General features: G+C 41.3%; 1 protein-coding gene across 3 annotated transcripts in view; it reads left to right on the top strand.

Moving 5' to 3' along the window:
* CENPP (centromere protein P) overlaps nt 1-13170 on the top strand; it is a 295796-nt gene that overhangs the window by 25365 nt on the left and 257261 nt on the right. The gene's annotated exons all lie outside the window — the stretch shown is intronic.

Genomic DNA, 13170 nt, shown 5'->3' with positions numbered 1-13170 from the left:
TTCAGGAAAAGATCACTGGATTCCCTTTCCTGACTGAGATGGCAGCAGGGCCAACTTTCAGATTTTTGGGGCCCTACTTCTTATTATTAAACTGGTGCCGCTATGCATGATGACATCCAAAGGATGATGACAGTCTTTTAGAGATGTGATTTTATAGTCTTCAGCAATACTAATGAAATATTTTAAAACAAATTGTAGACTAACATGGCAAATTCATAAACTGACAGTACATTGTATATACCTGGCTCAGAGGGGTAGCTGTGTTAGCCTGGAATGGAAAAAACTTAAAAAAGCAACACATGGCCCTGCAGCGCATTAGAAACTAACAGAAATATAGATGGTATCATGATCTTTTGTGGGCATAGCCCATTTCTTCAGATGAAGTGGGGCAGGCAAATACATTAAATGGCTCCATTACAACTTGAATGGTTCTTTCACAGGTTTGATGTTCTATTAATAGGTCTGACAGGCTTTTTCCACTGTTGAGTTAACTAGATCAGTGTTTCTCAACCTTTTATTATAAAGTACCCCTTTAAAAAAATTATAAGTGCCCCCAGTACCTATAGTTTTCAGACACATTTTTTTTTCTACCATTGCAACACATTTGTTTAAACAACTTAATCGTAGCTGGGCAGGCGATACATTTTTGGGTGTAAAAATTAAAAAAAAAATGCTATAAAACTTAAAACAAAAATTCAGTTTTCTCCAAATTTCAGTTGTGCTGATGTACCCCTCAGACTTCTCTCGAGTACCCCTAAGGGTACTTGTACCACTAGTTGAGAAACACTGAACTAGATCGTCTTTGGAGGAAGGAGACACGCCGAACAAGAATAAGAAGTAGCAGATGGGTGGACTTTGGACTAGTGATGCTCCAAATTTCAGAGGCCCCGTACAACTGCATATTCTATGTATGGGTAATGACAACTCTGAATGGCAGCATGACTGTAAAAATATCAGTGAGATATGAAATGCTATATATATTTACATGGTTTTTAAAAATGTAGGGGCATTTGATGTTTTTAAGTGGTGAAAATAAGGCAATCTTTTAGTAGCTACTAGCTGGAGTTACCTGGCGTTGCTCAGTCCCGCTCCTTGCTGGCCATTTCTTCCCCCTTTCCTCCCCCCTGCCAGCCCTACTTCCTGCTGGCTGGTTCTCCTTCTCCCGATCTCCCCTGGCCAGCCCCGCTGGCCAGCCCCGCTACCCCGACCCCTCATCCCCAACCAGCTCTGCTTCCCACAGGCCACCCCTCTCCCAATCTCCCCCAGCCAGCCCCGCTGCTCCCGACCCCCTACCCCCAACCAGCTCTCCTTCCTGCCAGCCGCGCCCCACCTCCCCCGATCTCCCCCGGCCAGCCCCACTGCCCCCAGCCACCCTGCCAGCTCTGCTTCTTGGCCCCTCCTCCTTCCTCCTGGGCAGCCCCGCTTCCTTCCCGGCCGGTTTCTTCCCACTAGATCAAGTGTGGCCATTTTTTTTAAGACTACCTGGTAACCGTAGCTGTGGGGGCAGGGTGGGTGCCCGAGCTGTTGTGTGTGTGGGGGTGGGGTGAGTCCGGGGCAGCAGGCACATGACCTAGGGTGCGCGGGGCTGCCCCTGCAGTGCAGCACAGAGGGTTATTTTTTATTTTTACAGGTTGAGATCAGGCCCAAAAGTATCTTTAAACCTTCTCCTGGAGGAAAGGTTATCCTCTGGAAAGTTTGGTTGTGGTAGGTCTTATAGTGTCCAAGTTCTTAGAGCATAAACATACAAACGTTTTCCTTTATATATCATATATATAGTAGCCCAGTGTCTGAGAGTCTGTAACGCCGAAATGCTGGCTGTTCCCTCTGGGGGGCGCTGTTGCCTGAAATGCTGGCTGTTCCCTCGGGGCGGGGGGGCGTGCTGCATGGGGAGTGCGGGGCCCAAGCAGCCGCTTGCTCCTCTTGCTCCCCTGTGGCGGCTGGCTGAGCGGCGCAGAAGTCAGCCGAGCACCACGGCAGGAGGCGAAGAGGGGTGGGGCAGCGACATGTGGCGTGACAGCAGCTCCAGGCCCTGCCCCCTGGCCGTGAACATCACCGCCCCGGCCCCCCTTCAGCTCCCACCATGGTGCTTGGCTGACTTGTGCGCCGCTCAGCCGGGCCGCTGCGTGGGAGCAAGTGACTGTTTGGGCTCCACACCCCCCATGCAGCACTGGGAGTGCAGAGTCCAAACGGCGGTTTGGGCTCCGCGGTCCCCCAAGTGAGAGCCAGGAGGGGGAGGAGAAGAGAAAAAGAGAGACAGAGAGCGGGGGGGAGGCAGAAGGAGGAGGAGAGAGAGACGTATGGAGCGAGAGACCGGAGGCTCAGGAGAGAAGACCAACGTGGAGGAGAGACCTGAAAATCCCGTCTTATGACAGGCTAATTGGCTAGTTATATTATAAGTGAGGTGTGTGTTTTGTTTTGTTTTTTTAAACAATAACTACTCCAAAATGATGTCAAAATAAAGGAACATTTGTAGGCTTTTGTCACCTTTAAACACCGTTTCTCAAATGTAATAAGCAATAACTTGAATTTGAGCCTTTCACATCTCTGGAAGGCTACATTCCCATTCGGAGCTGTTTTACGCAGGTGGAGGAGCAATTGTCACTTAATTGTAATAGGAGAATTTAATTAACTTTCATAGAATTGTGGAATCATAAGGTTGGAAGAGACCTCAGGTCATAGAGTCCAGCCTCCTGCTAAAAGCAGGACCAGTGCCAATTAAACCAGCCTAGCCAGGGCTTTGTCAAGTTCGAACTTAAAAACCTGTAGGGATGAAGATTCCAGCACCTCTCCTAATTAAATAGTTTTTCCTAATAGTTTTCCAACCTAGACCTCCCCCACTGCAACTTGAGACCATTGCTCCTTGTTCTGTCATCTGTCACCACTGAGAACAGCCTCTCTCCATCCTCTTTGGAACCTCCCTTCAGGCAGTTGAAGACTGCTGTCAAATGCCCCCTCACTCTTCTCTTTAAATGACAGTGTTCAATTAGTTTACTACTTGCTTTTATTTTGTTTATTTTTCCTTGTAAATAATAATTTGTTCTTTGCTGGTTTTTCCTTCATTCTGCTATAGTATTTACTGGGAAGAACAGTGATTTACATTTTAAAAAACAAACCAATTGGCAAAATGTGACTCAGTCTACCAAGTCAAAGCAGTAACATTTATTTACTTATTCCTTAGAATTTTTATTTTAAAAAACATTAATTTCAAATTTTACTTCTTGTAGCCAAAAATAATTTTTTTATATATGATATGACTGTATAATAATGGATATCATAGTAAAAATGTTATGGAATTTACCTGTTCAAATCCTTAAAACTTTAATAGCATAAGATGTCATGCTATAATTTTTTCCCTAAAAAGCATAATTAGGGACAAAGATTTACAGGAAATGGCTTAACATTTACAGTATTTTGGACCTTAAAAAACCAACCAACCAACCAAATGTAAAATAAATATGCAAGAAAAAAAATCAAGCAACCTCTTTGCACCACATGTAGATTTCAGAACTGGCAAGGATCTTGAGAGGTTATCAAGTCTAGTCCTCTTCTCTCTTGGCAGGGTCAAGCACCATCAAATCATCCCTGCCAGATGTCCATCCAACCTGCCCTTAAATGCCTCTAATGACAGAGATTTCATGACCTCCTTAGGCAATTTATTTCAGTCAGTGCTTAATCACCCTGACAGGCAGGAAGTTTTTCTTAATATCCAACATAAACCTCCCTTGCTGCAATTTAAGCCCATTGCTTCTTGTCCTATCATCAGGTCAAGGAGAACAATTTTTCTCCCTTCTCCTTGTAACATCTTTTAGGTATTTGAAAATTGCTATCAGGTCCCCACTGTTTTCTCTTTTCCAAACTAAGCAAACTAAGTTCTTTCAGCATTCCCTCAAAGGTCATGTTTTCTAGACTTTTAATCATTTTTGTTGCTCTTCCCTGGACCTTCTCCAGTTTCTCCACATCTTTCCTGAAATGTAGTGCCCAGAACTAGACACTTTCTTCTTCAAGAGAGCTCCCTGTGGGTGCTCCACATTAGGTTGGTGCGTCACCACTGAGCCTCAGAGAGGAGATTTCATAGCAGTGTCCCTGGGGCTGCACATGTGCGTACCACTAGCCGCACACTATTAGGCTGCAGGCATTGCGCATGTGCGAGCCCCCCTGCCCTCCCAGCTCAATTCCTTCTCTACTACCTCCATCTACAGACGACTCAGCTGTGCTCCCAAGCTTCTTCGTGTCTCTATGATTATATTTCTTGAAAACCAGTTAAATTCATTGTAGTTAATTAGTGAGTTAAATAGTTAATTAGTTCATTAGTTTAAAAAAAAACAACCACCCCAAACCTATAAGGTTTTTTTTTTTCTCCCAGTTAATCCGTTCCTGCAATTCCTGACTGCTCCCACAGGCATGCCTGGCTCACCGGGGTTTAAGCGCTGCGCCTCATGGAAAGAGCCTATACCAATATAGGATGGTCATTCACAATGCGTCTGTTGCCTTGGAGAGCAGCATAACTCTCAGAAATGCCTTCATTGTGCAAAGCTAAAATCACAGGCGCAGAAAGACAGGGACCTCAGCCTCACGTTATTTTTATTTGAAAACTTGTTTATACTAGTCTCTGACCCAGGCCAGCAGCCCGAGGAACATAAACAGTGGGGATCCCAGAAGCTCTCCAAAAAGCGAGCCTCCTCAGCACCACAACGGACTGTGGCATTGAAATGGCTGAGCCCCTCATGGCCAGTGTCGAGGGCACTGGTGGAACCACACCTCAACACGTCTGACACTGCTGGCATCTCCAGAGCCCCCAGTGCAGATAAACAGCGGGCATGCGTTAAATCGCACTCTCAGGCATCAGGCTTTAAGTTTCCTGCCTCATTAGCTGCAGAACCATCTGGCATTGACACAATCTTGCCAACGCAGCATAAGAGCATGGTGCCGATCATGTAAACAGGCACCTCAGCTGCCACCACAGAGGTGCTTGATGCATCGCAAGTATCCTTTGCCCTGAGGCATTATTCAGTGCCTCAAATAGCCTCTGTGCTTCCTACTATGGCACTGACAATGCCTGTTGGGCATTAGACCCAACATAGGAATTTATTAGTCTCATCGACTTTTAACTCACCATTTTTAGAACCTGAGCACTCTCCCGCTCTGTTAACATCACAGGAATCACTTTCTCAGGAAAGATTTTAATCAGAATCTGATGATGAATTCTCTAGGGGGTTTTCACCGGAGAATTCTCCTTACACACATCAGAGTATTTACTCTTCCAGATTTGGGAATATGCCTTCATATTATGGCAATCCTTGGATATTCCACATGAGCCTTACTGGCAATACTGGGACAAATGGCAATATTATCAGAATCACCAGCATGGCCGGAAATGACACAGAGTGCAATATCCCCCCTCCAAACAAATACAAGAAGGGGACCCTCTCACACAGGAGGCAGAACCCCCTCCTCACCAAAATGACCTACCCCCCAGTGGAGGAAGGGTCTCTGGCCCCAGCTTCAACTACTTCAGATGACGCTGCACATTCCCTAGACCCTTTTAAACATGTAGCTGCTGAATTAAACATTCCTCTTCAAGAGGTTGCAGAAAATCAGCATGAGCTAACAGACATACTGCACTCAGTAACACCATCAAAAATAGCATTGCCAATTAATCCAGCAATAATGGAACTGGCAAAGACAGTATGGCAAACTCCAGCTTTAATTTCTTCTACGGCTAAGAGAACCGATAAGAAATATTATGTCCCACCCAAGGGTTCTGAATATTTTTTTTCCTCACCTAGCACCTAATTCCCTCATGGTGGAAGCTGCACAACAAAAATCCAGACAGCAACAATACCGGTCTACTCCATCGGACCACGATAACAAAAGGCTTGATGCATTTGGGTGCAAGATATATATGTCTTCTACTTTACAATTTTGCATTTTGAATTATGCAGCTTTATTGAACAAATACGATTACAGAAATTATCCCAAACTGAATGATTTTGTTGCAGGTATTCCTGAGGCTAAGAGGCAGCAGAACAAAGCACTGGTATCCGAGGGTCACACAATTGCTAGAACAGCATTATAAGCCGCCTTAGATGCTGCCGATATGGCTGCACATTTTTCAGCAACAGCATTAGTAATGAGAAGGGCATCACGGTTTAGCTCCACTCCGTTCCCCAGAGAGATTCTATCTACAGTGGAAGATCTGCCTTTTGACGGTCAGGAGTTGTTTGTAGCTAACACCATCGAAATTGTCCACTCCATGAAAGATTCCAGAGCTACGCTTCAGTCTTTGGGGATCCACAACCAAGCACCTAGAATAAGGCAATATAAGTATCAGCCCTACTGAGACCTTGATACTCTCCATATGCACAACTTTTCAATAGACAAGACCAATAACGATGGGGCAGAGGCAGAAACCAATAGTGCCGTCTTCTCCCAACAGTCGCAGCAGTCCAATAAGTAAATTTGATTATCAGGCCGAATGTCTGGAGAGCCTCTCACCCTTCTTCAACAACTGGCAATGTATAACCTCTGATAGATGGGTCCTGCAGATAATTGAAAAAGGCTACCTTATTCCCTTTGTGTCCATACTCCCTCTCTATCCCCCTTCCTCGTCTCTTTTCAGGGACCACTCTCACGAGATCTTTCTTCAACAAGAAGTAGAGCATTTCTTACACATAAGGGTGATTGAGCCAGTCCCCATGCAATCTGGGAGCAAGGGGTTCTACTCCCATTACTTCTTGACTGAAAAAAGGTTCGGAGGTTGGAGGCCCATTCTAGACCTTTGAGCCCTCAAATAAATTTGTTCAGAAACAAAAATTAAGGCTGGTAATCCTTGCTACCATATTACCGGCATTGGAACAGGATGATTGGGTCTTGTCCCTCGACTTGCAAGATGCATACTTTCACATTACCATCCATACTGCACACAGGCAGTTTTCTTCGTTTCATTGTAGATTCTGAACACTACCAATGTAAGGTGCTTCCATTCGGACTTTCTGCAGCCCCAAGGGTCTTTTCAAAAGTGCTGGCAGTTGTCCCAGCATACCTTAGCAAACAGAGTTATCATATTTCCTCATCTAGATGACTGCCTCCTCAAGCTCATGCAACAATTCTTGCTACTCTATGTTAGTCACAAGACACCTATTCTGATACCATAGCCTTCAGGTGAACAAAACCAAATCGATGCGCTCTCCTACACAAAAGATACAGTTTATAGGAGCATGCCTCGACTCGACAACACTCACCACATACCTACTTACAGACCGTTTTAAAAAAATTGTGACCTTGGTTAAATACCTTACGATTCAGCCCCCGCACAACAGCACTCGAATGCCTTCAGCTGTTGGGACACATGGCGGTGTGTAACTTCATAGTCAACAATATGCTGCAAATGAGATGTTTACAGATCTGGCTGGGATAGGTGTACAAACCCAATGTCCATCCGCTATCCAAATCCCTAGCCCTTCCAGGGATAGTAAAGGAATTCTTACACTGATAGCTAAGCCCACAGGACCTTTGTTTTGGAGTCCCTTTCCACCCACCAGAACCAGCCGTTTCCATGACAACAGATGCATCTCATACAGGATGGGGCGCCCACTTACGACATCATACCTGCCAGGGCCTCAACACTGAGTAGAGGAGAAGCATCACTTACTGTATCTTGCTCACAACATTCATGTTAATGCATCCCAGAATGTTTTCCTTGTTTTTCAGCAGTGTCACACTGTTGACTCATATTTAGCTTGTGGTCCACTATGGCCCTTAATTCTTGTTCTACAGTACTCCTTCCTAGATGGTCACTTCCCATTTTGTATGTGTGATTGTATCTCCTTAAGTGGAGTTCTTATATTTGTCCTTATTTCACTTCATCATCTTTACCTCAGATCATTTGTCCAGATAATTTTGAATGTTGACCTTATCTTCCACTGTAGTTCAAGAAAGGAGAAGATGCCAAAGAAATAGCGATGCAACTTGAGGAAAGATGCAGGGATTTCCTGTTTTGTTTTTTTTTACAGGAAATTTTACAAGCTTACAATTGGAAAAGGTCTTTCATGCAAAATCTAGCCCTGAAGCTTATAGTCAAATGATGTTTTATCTTCATTCTGTCTTTGCTCACAAAAGCTCCCACTGGTCCTTGGGAAAGCTGGAGGATTTCAGGCCACATGTAGTTTACTGGGGGCAACCCCCCCCCCAAAAAAACGAAAACCAAAAGACACCCAACAACATAGTAAGAGCCAATGGAAAATCTGAGGAAAAAATTGAATATTTGAATCCAATTTTCCATGCTTTTTTATGGATGTATTAAAAATTATTTTAGATATTTATATTGGGGTGACTTGACTGTTGATATATGCATGATTACTAGCTTGTGAGGGGATGTTAAAATATGTTTTCAAAGTGGAATAAGCATCTATATTGAGGCAAAAATCAGTTCAGCAAAGCAGCAGAATCACTGCAGATACTGACAATGATTACAGGTTTTGTCAATTGCACTTTTATCAGTGAATGTGGGATAAATTATGTTGTTTGTCATGTTCACAGCTGAGAATTTAAGATGTCAGAAATATGGGTAGTTGTGTGACAAAGTATAAATTAACCAATTTGTTCTTGTAATATTATTAATTTGTCAGGGGTCTTAGACAATAAAAATATAAGTAAAAACCAAAAAGTCAGAACGGTAATTTCAGGATCTGAAGTTCTATAAATGCTGTTAAGGTACAAACATTGTTGTAATAATATAGTTATAGCATAGCTTTGTAACTATTCATATAGCTGTCTTGTTATGTCTGTGAATAAGTCAAACAAAAATATCTAAACAAAAATATCTTACTCAACTGATGGGACAGCAAGTTAAGATGTATTAGTGAAGATTGTGCTTGAGGAGGGCTTCCGTATGCTAACGGTAACATTAGTTTGATATTATGTGGTTCAAGACAGAGTAAGGACCCAAATTCATTAAAAGGTTCCAAAATCTTTAGGACTTTGCTATGAATAGAACTGTACAGGACCACAGTTCACTTTTACAGTTTTCTTATAAGTCTTGAAACTTTGTTCCCTTATGGTAATACAATTTAACTTTTTTTATCCATAAGGTTTTAGGTGATGTTTTCAACTGTTTAAAAGATGTTCTGCTATTGAACAAATTTTTGTGATGAATATTTTTTTATTGGCTTAAAAATATAGCCTGAACATCTTAGAGGTATGTCTAATTGATCTTTCTTATTTTTATTAGTGTCCATGAGTGTGCCTGGCACATTAATGATCATACAGTGCTTTTCCCTTTTTTTCTTTTTAATTTCAACATGCGCAGCTACAGTTGGCATATGCCGTACTCATTTAACTAACTTATCAACATTGTTTTTTAACCCCAAGATGCAAATAGATATCACGATCCTATCAAGTGCTGGGTACCACTTTTTTCATACACTTAGCATAATTCTGTGACACTTAATATCTTCTTCTCTGATTACAAATGCATGCTTTTCCATCACTGTTCTGTATTGTTCCTTAAGTACATTCATATAGTTTTTTGCTCATGTGATTCTTGACTCCTTTGTTGCTCTTTTTAACTCCTGGCCTCAGGGTTGTCTAGAAAGCTTTCAAACATTGTCCTTCCTGTGAATGTCAATCTGACCTCCAAATTTGATCATTTATCTGACCACAGATGGCTAAAATATGATCTGGTCTCCTTAGTTAAATATTTTACACACCGCAAAGGCTGTTGATATTATCATGGAAGTTCTTGCCAGTATTCTTCCAGCTAAGGCAGAACCCTTCCTAGTTATGCTCAGAGGTTCAGTGAAAGAGTGACATTACAGATTGTAGCAAGGTAGGCCATTTGCTGCTTGTGATGTTGTGGTAATTTTATCCTGCTCAGATATTTACTGTCCACAATGAAATACTGTACCTTTTTCAGTTTCCATCTAAAATGTAACAGTGCTATAACCTAATTATTTTCTGATGTATAGGGAGATTTTCTAACTGGGTCCTGAATGTGGTGGGTAAAGATTAATAAAATTTTATCTTATGAAAAAAATCTTTGCCATGACTAACTGATTGATAATTCCACCCCAAAATGTTCTAGTCCGTAGTATCATTGTGTACACATTTATCCAAGCTCCTCTGTGAGTTCTTATGTGAAGAATCAGAAAGAATGAGGTAGGGGGAGTCCTGAGAACATATGGATGCTACGAGTTGCAATGATGGTTTATTGGTCCTTCGTTGATGTGGGTAAATTCCATGATAGCAACCATTAAGCGTAAGAACTTTCTATAGTGAATGTGACTTATTCTAAAATACATTAACTTATTCTAAAATACATTTTGAAGTTAAAAAGGGGGCTGGCTTGAAGATAATTGAAACTTTCTATGCCTGTTTTAAGCAACAACCTTTAAAAACATCTTGCAAAGGTGATCTTTTCTCTTCCCATGTTTTGTGACAATGTTTCTATAATGATAATTCTCATTTTAAACACGTGATCATTTTAAAGCTTAAACTTAATATTTAAAGAGATACTGATAACTTGCTGTATTTTAAAATTGACTTTCAAATATCTGTTAACTGTCAAAGCACCTTGCACAATGTAGCTATTGTTTTTTCCCCTTTTTCTGTTATGCTATTTTAAGGGACTTCTCATAATCACCTGTGTCTTTACTTAGTGTGTCTATACTGTATTTTGAAATAAGATGCAGTTTGAGCTACACAAATTGTGTATCTTATTTCGATGTTACTTTGAAATAGCTTATTTCTAAATTTGGCGCTGTCTATACAACACTTATTTCAAAATAAATTGCTATTCCAAAATGTCTCTTACTTCTCGTGGAATGAGATTTAGGGGGATGTTGGAATAGCGAGCCTGTTACATTTTGAAATAATGGACATGCTCAAAAGACGCGGAATAGCTATTTCGGGATATCTCTGCTATTCCACAATAGCACTGCAGTATAGACGTAGCCTTAGTGACTATACATGGAAACAGGGATAATGATTATTGACCAAGTAGTGTCAAAGCATTACAAAATTGCAAATTAACAAAAAAACAAAATACAAAAACCAATTGTGTCTTAATTTTGCTAAGTGTTGTGATACAAGTTGACTGTGGCCCTTTACTTAAAATGATTTTTGAGTTGTTGAATGTATTGTCATCTAAAAGTAAGATTTCCCCCTCCCCTCCTTTTTGTCTAGAAAGAGTAGAGACACAATTTTTAGGAAAACAGAAAGTTTGTTCTTGTCTGAAAAATCTAACGTTCATATGAAAATGTTGGCCCTACCTTTCCTTTTGAAACCCTCTTTCAAATTAATTCACAAATTAATATTGACCATTATATTTTTTCAAAACATACAATTCTGCTTGAAAGAATCTTTTAATTAAAGATTAGTTTTAAAATGGTTAATTAAGAGAAATTGGTAAAAAAGTGTAAAACCTATTAAGCCAATTTCATCTCTGAGATAAGAGCATTAACTTCAGTGAAATAAAACCCCAGAATATTTTGTCCCATTTTGTTGAAATGAATTAGCAGAATATAAAGAAATAGTAGGGATATTTTGATAAAAATGTATTCATTAAAAAGTTTCTGTAGTTTTCGTATTTAGGCATATGGTTCCTTTAGAAGTCTAGTAAATATACATATTAAAAATGTAAAGAAAATCTTGAAAAAACCCTGATTTCTTACTAAGATATTACATCAGATCTTAATCTTTTTGAAAGCTATTTTCACTTCTCTAAGGCAGTGGTCACCAACCAGTTGATCGGGATCTACTGGTAGATCTTGGAGCCTCTGACAGGTGATCTTGACTGGTTTGGCCAAGAGGCTATCAAGTGCAGCACTTCAGCTGCCTCCTCTCCCTACCGCTGCACATCTCCTGCCCTTTGCCTTGGAGCTGTTTCCCTCTCCCACCCTGTATTCTGTCTCCACAGAACAGAGGGGGTGCACATCAGGGCTTGGGATAGAGGGAGTTTGCAGGCTGCTTTTGAGAGAGGTGCAGGAGTGAGCCTTCCTTATCCCCACTGTACCACCACACAGGAGCACCTGTGGTAAGCAATGTCCAGCTGGAGCCTGTATCCTGAATCTCTGACCCAGTCATGTACCCCTCTTGCACCCCAAACCCCTTCTCTAGCCCTGAGCCCCCTGAACCCAAACTCCCTTACAGAGTCTGTACCCTGAACCACCAACTGCACCCCAACCCTCTGCCCCTGCCTGATGAAAGGGAGGAAGGATGGGAAAGGGAGAAGGGATGCAGTGAGTAGGGGCGGGGCCTTGGAGAAGGGTCACAAAGGAGGTGGGACAAGGGTATTTGGGTTTGAGGTAGATCCTGGATTGCACTTAAATTTAAAAAGTGATCCCATACTTTAAAAGGTTGGAGACCACTGCTCTAAGGGCTTGTCTATACTTATCAGAGGATCGACGCTCCAGAGAGTGATCTTCTGTTGTTCAATTTAGCAGGTCTAGTAAAGATCTGCTAAATAGAATACCGAATGCCATGGTATTCCTCACACTTGCAAGGCATAAGGGAAGTCAGTGAAGTGTTTCTCCTGTCAACCTCCAGCTGTTGGGGCACACTAGAAAATCGATGTAGGATACATCAACTCCAGCTATGCAATTGTTGTAGCTGGAACTGTCTATCTTATATCAATTTTTCTCTGCCAATGTAGACTTGGCCTTAGTCCATAAATATTATGTGCAAAAGACTTCATTAATAAATATCTTGGATAATAAAGAACAGAAAAGGTCTTCTTGCCTTGATTCTTGGCATTTGTTACAAATACTAATGCTAACTAATAGGAGTGTTCAATTTATTATCTTTATTACTTTAGCCATCAATATGAAAAATGTAATGATTTGTAAATTTACTTTCCTTTCTATGAAAAATATTAGAAGAGAGTTAAGAAAGACATACTTTTGGAGCACCCTTTTTCCTTTATCAAGCATGATTAATGAATATAGATCCAATAAGAGATTTAGGGGACCACTTGTTCTTGAAAACAATGTGATAATTTTTATCAGGCATATAAGGAGTTTTTTCTGAGGAAGAAGTGTCAGCAAGAGATTTAAAACATCGCAAACAACAGAAATCATGATGTAAACTTGCTTCCTATGGCATATCTTTTTGGCTTTATTATTAATGCACTTAGGGGTGGCATTGGTTAAAATAGTATATCATGCCTGAAAATAA

The sequence above is a fragment of the Pelodiscus sinensis genome, chromosome 11 (assembly GCF_052426305.1).
Source record: "Pelodiscus sinensis isolate ZL-2025 chromosome 11, ASM5242630v1, whole genome shotgun sequence".
Lineage (NCBI taxonomy): Eukaryota > Metazoa > Chordata > Testudines > Trionychidae > Pelodiscus > Pelodiscus sinensis.
This window is presented reverse-complemented; position numbering and strand designations above follow the sequence as displayed.